Source organism: Ambystoma mexicanum, chromosome 12 (assembly GCF_040938575.1).
Source record: "Ambystoma mexicanum isolate Mex_15411 chromosome 12, UKY_AmexF1_1, whole genome shotgun sequence".
NCBI classification, from domain to species: domain Eukaryota; kingdom Metazoa; phylum Chordata; class Amphibia; order Caudata; family Ambystomatidae; genus Ambystoma; species Ambystoma mexicanum.
In genome coordinates, this window is record NC_090936.1 from 971,672,855 (window position 1) to 971,687,037 (window position 14,183).

Below are 14,183 nucleotides of genomic sequence, written 5' to 3' on the forward strand. Positions count from 1 at the left end.
TATAAATATATATCTTTTCTCCTCTTGAAGTCCTGGATTTGTTTAAAGTGATCAATGAATTTGAACACGTATCCGCTGTTTTCTATACATTTGTGTATGATAATCATTGCAAGTACTCAACATTGTACTAACACAGTTACCCTGTTTACCCTAGTGTAATTAAATGTGTATTTAACTTTTCCTAGACCCTTTACGCTTTTTTAATAAGATGTATCTTCTAGTTCTTCCCTAATTGTAGTCATTTCGTAACATGACTTTATAATAGTTTATTTTGTAACACATCTACTTTGTGGGCTTATTTATGTTGTGTACTGTCACATTGCCATTGTATGAGTTTGGACTACCTTGGTGGAAAACTCTGTACAGACACTGACGTTGTTTTTTTTTTACCCCCCCCCCTTCTTTTTCAAGGACTAGTGAATACCCCCTAACAGACTTGTGCACATGTCCTAGGAGGGAGAGTAACCCAGGCAACAGACTCCTGACCCTTCTTAGGATGGATCAGGCCTGCACCTTTGTCTGCCTGATCTGTTTCTTTCCCCACCTGTAGCACTGGACAGCCATGCAGGCTATCTTGCTTTTTTATTATACTTCAATTGAGCTTCGGCTCAACCCATCCGTAAAAACGGTTGGATATTTGCCTCGCTTATGGATCCATTTCATTCTTACATCATCATCACAATGATTAAACTTAAGTTTTACAGCAAAATAAAAAATGCTGGCTATTCTCGACTAATATATGATCGTATTCTCAATGGATGTCTGTGCATCAGAGACTGGACATTTGCACAACCACCCAAACCCTGAAACCCAGATTCCTCTCTCAGGCCCACTTTTTCTTTAATTCTGTGAGGTTCCCGTTTTTGGGGAGAGGAAACCTCTCTAGAATAGAAACGGGGCAACCCATGCACCCAAATGGAGTGACTGATGTCACAGCCATTTTATCGCCTCACACAAATCCTGAGTCTGTAACCATGAACCATATATACTCATTTGGATAAACACTTTAATGCTAGAGTGACTATTGTGAAAAAATGAAACCCGCACCAAGCACAGTGTGTCTTATATACTTGGTGATTTAATTATACAGCTCTTTGGTCATACATATATTTATCAAATATAAACATCTGTTATCATTCTTTATTTCCACAACGACCTTTTGAATTCATGCAAAGCAACCATGAACCCTCATTAGTGCTATTTGTCTGCTTCCCGTTTCACAAATGTGGTTTTAAAAAGCATACAATAGGGGTGTACCAGACTCTCACTCTGGGAATGATAACCATCTGAACCACAAAGAAATGATAGAAGGAACTCTCGCAACGCTGATACATACAGCTTACCGCAGTTCATCGATCCTTGGCAGAAAAAAATCAAAGTACATCCTCCAGATCGCTTGTATCGATCACAGATGAGTGACTATTACACTCAACAGGTCCAATTTATTAAGATTGCTTCACGCAATCCCACAACTCAAATCAGTACAGTCACAGGAAATTAAGACGTGAGCTTCGAAGATGACCAATTCCTAGACAAAATCCAGATTGAATTCTATACACCAGACACCATGAATCAAATTTTACAGATGGCTGCACCATTGCTATTGCTGGGGTTTGTTTGCTCATCTATCCCAAAAGAAACAATGGACGCAAAAAAAAAGGAAGTGCTCTATTGGTCGACTGGCGGAGAACCCTAAAGACTGTAGCAGGTCACAATATGACAGATCGTCAAGAACAATGCGTAACACAACTCCCCTAGGTAGAAATCGTTCAATTTCGACACCAAATATCCACCGTATTAAGAGCGCCCCTCATCTGCAACAAGCTTTCTGGCGAGATTATGAAGATGCCCATCCAGCATATCCAAAAGAATTAGAGGGCCGTTCATAACCATCAACCCTACTAAAGATCTATGGGTGGTCATTATGCTCATGGAATACGAGAGGATACTGCCACTTGTTTGAAGCGCCGGCTCCTGTCTTGGAATCTTGTCACATAATATGCCTTCAAGAGACCGGGCTGATTCTTCAAATGCCCTCCTGTGACGGATACACAATTGTCCTTAACCCTGCCTTGCAAGGACCCAGGGGCTGCGCATCCTCAGGACTTATGACGCTGATGAAGACATCTCCATCCTGGACCCTCCTTGAAACAGAAAACATTAATCCATGGACTCAACTCACGATCATAAAGATATCGAATCCTGTGACCTCCGAACACCAATTTCAACAAGACAACCTGATCTCTAGAAGGATCGCCGCCATATATGCGTACTGGAATCCAGCAGCAATTAATGACAACAATTTCCTGGATGGCGTATTTCTGACAATCGACAGAATCAGTGCGAAATTTCCCAACATCGATTTTATTATTTGTGGAGACCTCAATATCCATCTTTATGCTCCCAATCGACTCCTCAGACACCATCATGACTTATCAACAAGAGCTCTTCGCTGGACTAAAGAGATTTCTATGAGAAACTTGACATTAATAAAGCATCCCTGCGACAAACCCAATTTGTTGATTCCAACCAGGTCATGTCGAAAATCCTCAGCAATTATCGACTATATATACCTATCTCCAGCTCTGAACAACTTGCTATCGGAATATAAAATACTCCCTACTAATAAGAGCGATCACTCCATGCTCATGATCAGTGGTGCACGACTGTGCGATCATCTCAATCCTCCCCTCTTCCCTCTGCTAGAACTAACAGGAGCAACCACCAGGCTAAGACTCAGCAAAAACCATCTAGCCGCTCTACCGCAGACTTTCCATCAAACAAATATGCCAGATGACAAAAACTAAACTATGACTGGATATTGATCCCCTTCCTAACAAAACAGATCACAGCAAAGAAATCTGCTCATCAGCACTACTATAATCCAGAATTAGCAAACAAAAAGAAATCCCTGGGACAAAACCTCCAAAAATGGAGAAAGGATCCCACCCCTGAAAATCTGCAGAAGAGCAGAAACGCAAAACAATCTTATAAAACCTGGAAAAAAACACACACGATGACCCTCCAACAAACGGACGCGGAAGCCATGCTTTTAACACTCAGAAATAAGAACTTGCGAACTTTATGGAATCTGCTGAATAATAACGTCCGACAGCAACAACTGATGGTCTCAAACGTTACTCAGCAGAAATGGATCACACACTTTTCCAACCTTTACAAAGTCCGGAGTCCAGATGAAAATTCTTCGGATGTTTCGATTTCAAATCAATGGACCATCACTTGGGATAAGCTTATATTTCTAGAAATGATCAAAAATCTGAATGCCTCCCGAGCCCCTGGTCCTGATGGCCTGTCCAATGCCTCTTTGAAACAGGCCCCGGAGATATGGGCGGACCTAATGGATCTTATCCTAACCCTAATCAATACAGTAAAGATGATACCTGTTACTTGGACTAGAGCAGTATTGATTCCGATCTATAAGCAGGGCGATAGAGACGACCCCGCCAACTTCAGACCTATTGCTCTATTAGATCCTTTGGGAAAATTGTTTGCAATATACCTTCTTCAAAAACTGACTGTTTGGGCCAAAGAGAGAAACCTCTTCGATAGCAGGCAAACAGGCTTCACTCCTAATGTGGGAACAAACGTGAATCTTTTGATTCTAAATCTACTAAAACATGAAGCCTTAAGGAACAACTCCCCTGTTTATTCCGCTTTCATAGACTTGCATATGGCCTTCGATGCCATAAACAGGAACATACTGTGGAAAAAACTTGCAATATGGAAATGTCCTCTGGAGATTAGTGAACCTATCAAGTTACTATATTCCAACACTTCAGTCACAAGTAGATTAACAACAGAAGGACTCACCACAGACGCAATAAGAACATGGAACGGCTTAAAACAGGGATGTCCCTTAGCGGCAACTCTGTACAATCTATATATGGCAGAATACTCCACAAATATCAAACCAGACACACTTAATCCACTGAAAATCAACTCCCTGCCGATCGCATACCTCATGTATGCCGATGACATTGTACTGATAGATAAAACCCCCTCAGGCTTGCAGGAGAATTTACCCATGACAGAAACATATATGAATCAGAACGAACTCCAGATTAATGCCAAAAAAAAACAAAATAATGAAATTAACTAAACATCATAGCACAAGTCACCGACATAGAGTAACAAATTTCATATTGGACAAAAAAACCCTGGAGGTAGTCACCACCTTCAAATATCTTGGTGTAGTAATAAATCAACAGAAAGCAGAAACAGCTTGGGTGACTACCCTGGAAGGTAAAATTCAAATGCTTGCGCGACAAGGAGTGAAGCTACATAGGCGTTATGGCAAATTCTCTCTGAAAACAATCCTAGCGTTTTATCACCAAAAAGTCATTGCTATTATCACATGCGGGAGTGACGCCATGATCACTGCTACCAACATAAACTGGCAAACACTGGAAGCCGCCTTTTGGCGGAAGATATTAAACCTTCCAAAAAACTATCCTATGACCAGAATACAGTTTGAGGTAGCATTACAATCCCTCACCTCAATAGTTATTTGGAAACAGATGGTTCTTTGGCATAAGGTGATAAACGAAGATCTTATCCCAGCAATGCAAATCCTAAGAATAACGCTACACCATGAATAATACCCTGTTGAAAACATGGAAGGCAACACTATTCCAACAAATGGCAAATTAAGACATTACAGCGGAAGCACTTATCAACCGTCCCCAACGTGCAAAGATAAAGTTGCAACAAAATGATTGGATCAAAACAATAAAAGGGAAATAAAGATATACCATGAACTTACAATGCTCAACTGATATACAAGCACTGAACGAACTTCTGCACTACTTGGTACTATTTCCGGACCCAACTATCCACACCATTTTCATGAAACTTCGACTAAATATTCTCCCGACGAGACAAAGATTATCTAACATCTGACAAATATCGAAAGCTGAACAATTCTGTCGATTCTGTATGGATAAAGATGCTCCGGTATCACTGAAACATCTAATCATGATATGCCCTGCGCTGGCTGACAAGAGAGCTCTCTTTGGAGAACTATTTAAGATCTCTCACCAACAGGAGGAAGGTGACAGTAGATGGATAAAGCTACTAAGAGGCCAAGACAAGAAACTGATTTACACAGTTGTTCAATTTCTCGTGGATATCTTGGACTAAACTAAAGATCCAAATCCACAGACGATGCACAACCATTTGCTTCCCCTTTTTCTTTCTTTCTCTTTCCTTTCACATTTCTTTTTTCTCCTCCTTTAGTTACCTGTAAATAATGAGAAAAATGATCTATTAAACCTAAATGAAAAGTTTATGTATAAACTATATCATTTCAATAAAAAAATAATAATAACCTATACGGCTATTCTAGGTTTTGATGTTATGCTTTGCTCAGTAAGACACATGCAACATTCTTATTATTATGATCATTAGAAATTAATATTTTAAAATGTTTAAAAGAGCCAGTTTATAATGTTAGCATAATCAAATAATATCCCTTTTTAATAGCGTCATTTGCATCAAACACGTACATTTTCTTTCCCCAATATCCTGCTTTAAAACCAATAGCCTGTTTCATCTATGCAGCAAATCAATGTTTAATTGTGCATGTAGGACATTCGCGATGACAATGTATGGCTCCAAATACCAGACCCAATCCCCACACGTGGTTGCTGATGCTCTCATCTCCTGTTAACCATAGGAACACAACAACCCCTGCCTGTCATTCTGCAAGAACCTTTTTGTTTATACTCTAGACGCGCTGGTGTCAGCAATGGCTTGGATGCCTTTAGCAAATTCACACCAGATAACGTGACTTTCAGCCACAGAGAGAGGGGAAAGGGGCAGAGAGGAGGAGCACGCTCTACTGACCACATAACAGAAACTTCTGCGTAGGTGAAATTTGGGGATGATGAAGGGGAATGGTGGTAATGGCCGACGGATGAGGCCCAGGCAGTTTTTAAACATGCCTTGTACCTGAATGGGAATTTAGAGGGTCCGTGAAAGGCAGGAGTCATGACCTTTGGGGAAGCGGCTGTATAGGCACCCACAGGAAACCAAATTCCATGTTTGCTTGCTTTAGGGATCCATGCAAAGGGCAAGGTTGGTATTGACTCTTGAAGGGGAAGAACGCTACAAGGCAAGTCCTCACTACATACTATGCTATTAATTTGTGCAAGCAAAATCTAGAACAATGCACATTTCCTTCTCATGAACAAAAGCTTTCAAGAGATAAATTTAGCAAATCATCAACAGTCATTTCAAAATGCTTTACATCATTTTAAAGAGCTATAACTGATTAAATAATGCTTTCCTCTAGGGAAAAAAGCATAATTGCAGCCAGAAGACACTGCACCAGCAGTCAGAGTGTCTGCCTTGTTTATGGAGTATATATTTTACATGGCAGCCATTACTTAGGCTAAGAGCAGGTCATATCCGGTGCATCAATAAGCTAAGAAACCATCATCGGGCCAATGTTGAGTTGTGCAAAGAAAACCAACCCAGACTGACGGCCTTCAGAAATGGGTGCACTGTGCACACTCCTCTGATTATGCTATTCACTTCTGTGTTAATGAAAACACTATGCTAAACTATGTGTTTATCCTTGATTTTACTCGCTGTCCACTCGTGGCCTAGTACAGGGCAGAAGCTATTGATAGTGAAGCTATTGATAATTTCTGAAATACCCCTGAGCAGGGATTCGCGATCTTTGGCTCTCCAGATTTGTGGGACAACTCTCGTTAGGCTAGGGAATTGCAGTCCAGTACATCAGGAGAGCCGCAGGTTTCAGACCGCTGCTCTTGGGTATTGTTGGAGGCTGACACAAAGTGGCCCCGACCCAGCCACAGCTTTCCTGTGGATTGCCTCATACAGCTGAAGTTGTTCCCAACTCTTCTGATGTTCTTCCTGACCACGTTTTAAAATCCTCCTAATGTCTTGCTGACCTCTTTTGACTCGGTCCCATGTTCTGAACCCCCGAATAAGCCATGTGATCCTTTTGCTACCTGGCTTCCTACACAGTCATTCTGGTGCCCTTTGGTTTACGTATTCTGAGGACCTCAGAAATACTGCTGACATCTGCTATAAATGTCTTGATCGTGCTATGTTATTCATTTATTTATTTGGGTATGTAAATGACGTTCTCTAAAGCACTGTGCCATACGTTCAATACACAGTAACAAAGTTCAACCTGATAAGGGGGTTTTAAACATGAGGCTATATTCAAGTAGGTGGAGTAAACAGAGATGAGACGGCAGCAAAGAGCGTCAAGAAGCAAGATTAAGTTTCTAACCATATTCTCTCTTGATCTAGATGACAATCCCAGAAGAAGAATTTCCATACTCGAAACACGTCGGAAAAATCCAAACTACTCAGCTTGTCATCTTATACAAGAATCCATCGTCACTCTGTTTGTGAAATTGAAGCAAAATTATGATCAACAATTTTTATTTTTATTGATGAGCATTCATGTTACATATTCTTTGTAACACTTTGATATGAGTAAATTAATGTGTGTGATTCTAGTGGTTTGTAATAACTTCCTTTGATTGGTAGTTTGGTTGGGCAGTGTTCAAGTGTTGACATCGGTTTCATAATGTTGCCTTTCTTTGTGAATGTGAGAAAGAAGTCTGGGCAGCGGGTGTAGACATTTTAAAAGAAGAAATCCAGGTTTTAGCGATGCAAAGAATGCGTATATACACATGGTAGAGAAAGCGTTCTAAAGAGCAATCGAGAAAGGAGGAGAGAAAGATGTGGTAAGGTTGGTGGTATTTATAGTAACATAGGCTGGGGTTGTCTTGTGTCTTCCTATAAACTCCTGGGAGGGCTCGGTACCGAGACTGAATGTGTCTTGCAAAACACGTTGATGTGGCAGTTTGTAGGCCATGCGCCTGCGATACAGGCACCGGCTTGCATGCCTTTCCCAGCTGGGCAGGATTGAGCGCTTCTCTCAGAGCAGCATTTCTTCAGATAGGAGCAAGTTGTTTTGGGCTTCTTGATTAGGCAACTTCTCTTCTTTTCCCCTGGCTTCCTCGCACATCCGTTTTATTGACTTATTTTGGTATTTCAAAGTTAGTGCCGAACCTCAAATAACAAAAGAGCAAAAGGTCTGCATAAACCCATCCCCTCATAAATGGCAATAACATTATAAATCTACTTTGCGGAAGTAGGTAATGGGGGGAATTACGCATGCCACACCAATAGGAGCCCTGGGCCCATTTCATTGATATTAGATTCCAGTAATCCTGGGCCCGAATATATTCATGCTTAGTGTGTAATCGATAGAAGACACGAGGCACATGAAGTGATGTGTATCACCTTTGTGTAAATTCAGGTTTGGATGGAGGAACACCTCTGAGGTCCTATTGGATTTCAGTTGAGCCCAAAAGGTGACACTTTAGTTAAGTGTCGGGATGGTGTTGGAACACGATTGCTGCAAGGAGCTCCTCTAAAAGGACCCAATGCCCATGTCCATTACCTACTCTGCTATACGCGCTCTTTTTAGCCCACGTACAGTTCCAGGGATACCGTCTGCAAAAGGCTTGCTTTGGTTCTTCTGCCGTTTATTCCTTGCTCAGTAATTATCACCTTATGGCCGCGGATAGCTGGCCTAGAGTTGTTGTTGGAGATGTGGCATACGCCTACCATCAAATAGTTATTGCTTCTGGTCCACGGGATACCTTACCGGCAGCAATGCCACCCCCTCTAGAGTTCTACAGTGGCTTTTAATAGCCAGTGTGTCTTTCCCCTTGCCAAGGTCGTTGTCAGGCTAGGGATATTACTTGCCACAAAGTTGTCAGGCTCAGTGGCTTGAGTCTTCACCATGCTTTACTTGTCTCCTTTGTCTGGTGTCTGGCTCTGGCCAGTGCTTGGAATATATCTTCCAATGGGTAAGCTGTATCCTGGCTCCCTGCTCTTCTCTCCACCAGTGGCTAGGTTAGGGGGGTTACCAAGCAGATTCTTAGCAACATGTAGTCCTTGTACACTGACTTCAGTCAGGGAATGGGCTCTACCTGTAGGTCAGCTGTAGCTTCTGCTATTCTCATTCTCTGCCTTTCTAGGGGCCACCTTCCCCCTGGATCGCTGTCCATCTCTCTCAAAACCTGTTCCCTTTTCCCTCCTATCATAGGGGTCAACAATGCCTGTATGAGTTAATATTGCAGATTATTAGCTGGGCTGTGCTCTCATTGTCTGTGAGGTATGGGATTGGCCTGGATTCCTGTGTTTCCCTTCTCTCCAGGGGTGTTCCTTCCCCCTATTATTTATCTATGGTAATTGCACTTTTCCTCCCTTCTCCCAGGATTCTCTACCAGCGCAATATGAGTGGACAATTGCCAGTGAAATACTTTTTTTTTTACATCTTTTTTTTATCTTCTGTTAGTTTGTCAGTGATCTTCTGGTAGCCAATAGTGTCTAAAACAGATGGATTTCCCCTTGGGAGTGTCAATGGGGTAAAAAGAAACAACAGTGTACTCACCCGGGCAGTTCAGAGAAGACCTCAGGGAAATGCACCAGGACATCTTGTGAACCCCTCTTCTTGGCTGGGTCCAAGTCGTCAGATATTAGAGTAATATCAGGCTTTGGAGGATTGGTGTTCTCCTCTGTATGCGTGGGAACCATAAGGTTAAGGTGGCTGGTCTACCACCACAAATTCAACTAATTAATGTGGTAAACTTGTTTTTTTTGCAACACTCTGGATGCTAGCCTTTATATGTTAAATCACTCAGGATCTCAGTGATGCTATATGGGCTATGCCGCTGCGCCGGGAGCTTGTTATCAGTGGTAGGGAGTAATACCATTACCCGGTAAACAACCTTGAACTTTGTCCGTCTGCAATTCTGAACATATAACCTTTTCTGTTTGTCTTGGACCTGCTTTAGATACTGGTGCAGTCATTTCCTGACCAGGGTTTTCCGGTCTGTTGTTTTCTGGACAATTTTGTAGTATTAACAGAGTGATCTTCTTGCTGTTCGAACCATGCTCTAAGCCAGTCCAATAGATCTCCTTTTTTAGAACCATATACATGTTCAAATGGAGTGAAGCCGGTTGAAGCCCAAGGGTTTTATGCACAGAAAATAGGGTGCAGGCTAGTAACTAATCCTAGTTTTCACATCCTTAACTATCAGCTTCTTTAGCAGATAATTCAAGGTCTAATTAAATCCTTCAGCCAATCCATTCAACTGTGGCCAATAGATTGACGTATGTAAGATCTCAATATATAGATGGTCTTTGATTTAGTTCATACATTTCAACATGAAACTGAGGCCTGAAAGCCCGAGTTCCATTTGTTGCTCCTGAGTCCAATCCCACCATTAACTTGGCCTCATCAGAATTTGACGTGGACGTCAATATGATGGTGGCTGTATTTAAGTGCTTGGCACGCTTGCTTTTGGTTCATCACACGTTAATCAATGGAGAAGCGAGGGAAAACCGTCCCACATGAGGAGGAGGTGGAAACTGGGGGCTTTGAACGATCCAGTAAACCCAGGTTAAGTAAAGAATGATGCAACCAATCGCAGGGTTAATCGGAGCATGTAAGAATTCTAACCAGATCTAAAAATGACCACAGCTGTAGAGCTGCAGAAGGTGAGAAGGAGCAAGGAGATCAGACTGCTGGGTAATGCAGCCCAGTCCTGGAGACGCATCCAGAGAAACCTGAAGGGAGAAGGACCTGATTGGAAGTCTGCTGGGGACCATATCCCAGAGCCTGGAAGGGGCCAGACAGATCCTTTTTAGGAGAAGCTACACCAGAGCCTGTAGTGAGCGCCAACCCAGGTGCCATGTAGTGGTCCTTTAAAAGCAGAACCTATAATGTGGTCCAGTAAGGGGTAGAAGCATAACAATGGCCGTTGCCGGGCCCAATCCTGGGTGCCTGGCACCTTTGAATGCAGGTAAGCACAGAGCCTGTAGTGGGCTTCATAATGAGTAAGAGCATAACCACTGCTTCCCCCAAGGCAAGGAGGCATCACAGGTTCTTTCCTGATAAGGGTTTGGTGTGACTACAATTCAGTAGCATAGAAGGGTGACCCCTTGCCCCTCCCCCCCCCAGATTATAATGTGTGAGCTCAAGAGCACGGTAAATACCACGTGACTGTAATGGACTTGTGTCATCAATGAGAAACATCCACTAAAGTGGCAGTTTAAAGGGGTTTTATTTGGAAAGTAACAAGATTGAAGGACCTCTCTCCTTGTCTTCACTACTTCCTCCTTCCTTATTCTGAACTCCTACCACCTTCTCAACACTTTAGCAGGTGCTCGTATCTTATCTTGCCACTACGTGCCAGGGCATGTCTGTGCCACCTTCCCTCTCTGACTGGCCAAGCCTTGTCTTCTCCTACTGCACTGTCTGCTGTCACTTACCTATATTGTCACTGTATCTGTGATCAAACTGCTGACTTTGTCATGTTGGTTCCTATTGACATACTTCTAAACTACTAGACAAATGTTCTTACCTGTAAACATATAAATATATATATTTTCTCCTCTTGAAGTCCTGGATTTGTTTAAAGTGATCAATGAATTTGAACACGTATCCACTGTTTTCTATACATTTGTGTATGATAAATCATTGCAAGTACTCAACATTGTACTAACACAGTTACCCTGTTACCCTAGTGTAATTAAATGTGCATTTAACTTTTCCTAGATAATAAGATGTATCTTCTAGTTCTTCCCTAATTGTAGTCATTTCGTAACATGACTTTATAATAGTTTATTTTGTAATACATCTACTGTGTGGGCTTATTTATGTTGTGTACTGTCACATTGCCATTGTAAGAGTTTAGAATACCTTGGTGGAAACATCTACCCCCCCCCCATTCTTTATCAAGGACTAGTGAATACCCCCCTGACAGACTTGTGCACATGTCCTAGGAGGGAGAGTAAGCCAGGCAACAGACCCATGACCCTTCTTAGGATGGATCAGGCCTGCACCTTTGTCCGCCTGATCTGTTTCTTTCCCCACCTGTAGCACTGGACAGCCATGCAGGCTATCTTGCTTTTTTATTATACTTCAATTGAGCTTGGGCCCAACCCATCCGTGGTGCTATCCATAAAAGCGGTTGGATATTTGCCTCGCTTATGGACCCATTTCATTCTTACATCATCATCACAATGATTAAGTTTTACAGCAAAATAAAAAATGCTGGCTATTCTAGACTAATATATGATCGTATTCTCAATGGATGTCTGTGCATCAGAGACTGGACATTTGCACAACCACCCAAACCCTGAAACCCGGATTCCTCTCTCAGGCCCACTTTTTCTTTAATTCTGTGAAGTTCCCGTTTTTGGGGAGAGGGAACCTCTCTAGAATAGAAACGGGACAACCCATGCACCCAAATGGAGTGACTGATGTCACAGCCATTTTATCGCCTCACGCAAATCCTGAGTCTAACAATGAACCATATATACTCGTTTGGATAAACACTTTAATGCTAGAGTGAGTATTGTGAAAAAATGAAACCTGCACCAAGCACAGGATGTCTTATATACTTGGTGATTTAATTATACAACTCTTTGGTCACACATATATTTATCAAATATAAACATCTGTTATCATTCTTTATTTCCACAACGACCTTTTGAATTCATGCAAAGCAACCATGAACCCTCATTAGTGCTATTTGTCTGCTTCCCGTTTCACATATGTGGTTTTAAAAAGCATACAATAGGGGTGTACCAGACTCTCACTCTGGGAATGATAACCATCAGAACCACAAAGAAATGATAGAAGGAACTCTTGCAACGCTGATTCATACAGCTTACCACAGTTCATCGATCCTTGGCAGAAAAAAATCAAAGTGCATCCTCCAGATAGCTTGTATCCATCACAGACGAGCGACTATTACACTCAACAGGTCCAATTTATTAAGATTTCTCCACGTAATCCCACAACTCAAATCAATACAGTCACAGGAAATTAAGCGTGAGCTTTGAAGATGACCATTTCCTAGACAAAATCCAGATTGAATTCTATACGTCAGACGCCATGAATCGAATTTTACAGATGGCTGCGCCATTGCTATTGCTGGGGTTTGTTTGCTCACTCATCCCAACAGAAACAATGGACGCAAAAAAAAGGAAGTGCTCCATTGGTCGACTGGTGGAGAACCCTAAAGACTGTAGCAGGTCACAATATGACAGATCGTCATGAACAATGCGTAACACAACTCCCCTAGGTAGAAATCGTTCAATTTCGACACCAAATATCCACTGTATTAAGAGCGCCCCTCATCTGCAACAAGCTTTCTGGCGAGATTATGAAGATGCCCATCCAGCATATCCAAAAGAATTGGAGGGCCATTCATAACCATCAACCCTACTAAAGATTTATGGGTGGTCATTATGCTCATGGAATACGAGAGGATACTCACACTTGTTTGAAGCGCTGGCTCCTGTCTTGGAATCTTGTCACATAATATGCCTTCAAGAGACCGGGCTGATTCAAACGCCCTCCTGTGACGGATACACAATTGTCCTTAACCCTGCCTTGCAAGGACCCATGGGCCGTGCGTCCTCAGGACTTATGACGCTGATGACGACATCTCCATCCTGGACCCTCCTTGAAACAGAAAACATTAATCCATGGACTCAACTCACGATCATAAAGATATCGAATCCTGTGACCTCAGAACACCAATTTCAACAAGACAACCTGATCTCTAGAAGGATCGCCGTCATAAATGCGTACTGGAATCCAGCAGCAATTAATGACAACAATTTCCTGGATGGCGTATTTCTGGAAATCGACAGAATCAGTGCGAAATTTCCCAACATCGACTTTTATTATTTGTGGAGACCTCAATATCCATCTTTATGCTCCCAATGTACTCCTCAGACACCATCATGACTTATCAACAGAGCTCTTCACTGGACTAAAGAGATTTCTATGAGAAACTTGACATGAATAAAGCATCCCTGCGACAAACACAATTTGTTGATTCCAACCTGGTCATGTCGAAACTCCTCGGCAATTATCGACTATATATACCTATCTCCAGCTCTGAACAACTTGCTATCGGAATATAAAATACTCCCTACTAATAAGAGCGATCACTCTATGCTCATGATCAGTGGTGCACGACTGTGCGATCCTCTCAAACCTCCCCCCTTCCCTCTGCTAGAACTAACGGGAGCAACCACCAGGCTAAGACTCAGCAAAAACCATCTAGCCGCTCTACCGCAGACTT

General features: G+C 42.2%; 1 long non-coding RNA gene across 3 annotated transcripts in view; it reads right to left on the reverse strand.

Moving 5' to 3' along the window:
* Nucleotides 1-1,060: 1,060 nt before the first annotated feature.
* The window catches only part of LOC138514156 (uncharacterized), a 98,763-nt gene continuing 85,640 nt past the window's right edge, over nt 1,061-14,183 (reverse strand). For all 3 annotated transcript variants that reach the window (XR_011281885.1, XR_011281884.1, XR_011281886.1), the window contains one exon: nt 1,061-5,260. This is a non-coding gene — a long non-coding RNA (uncharacterized lncRNA). The remainder of the gene's footprint in view (nt 5,261-14,183) is intronic.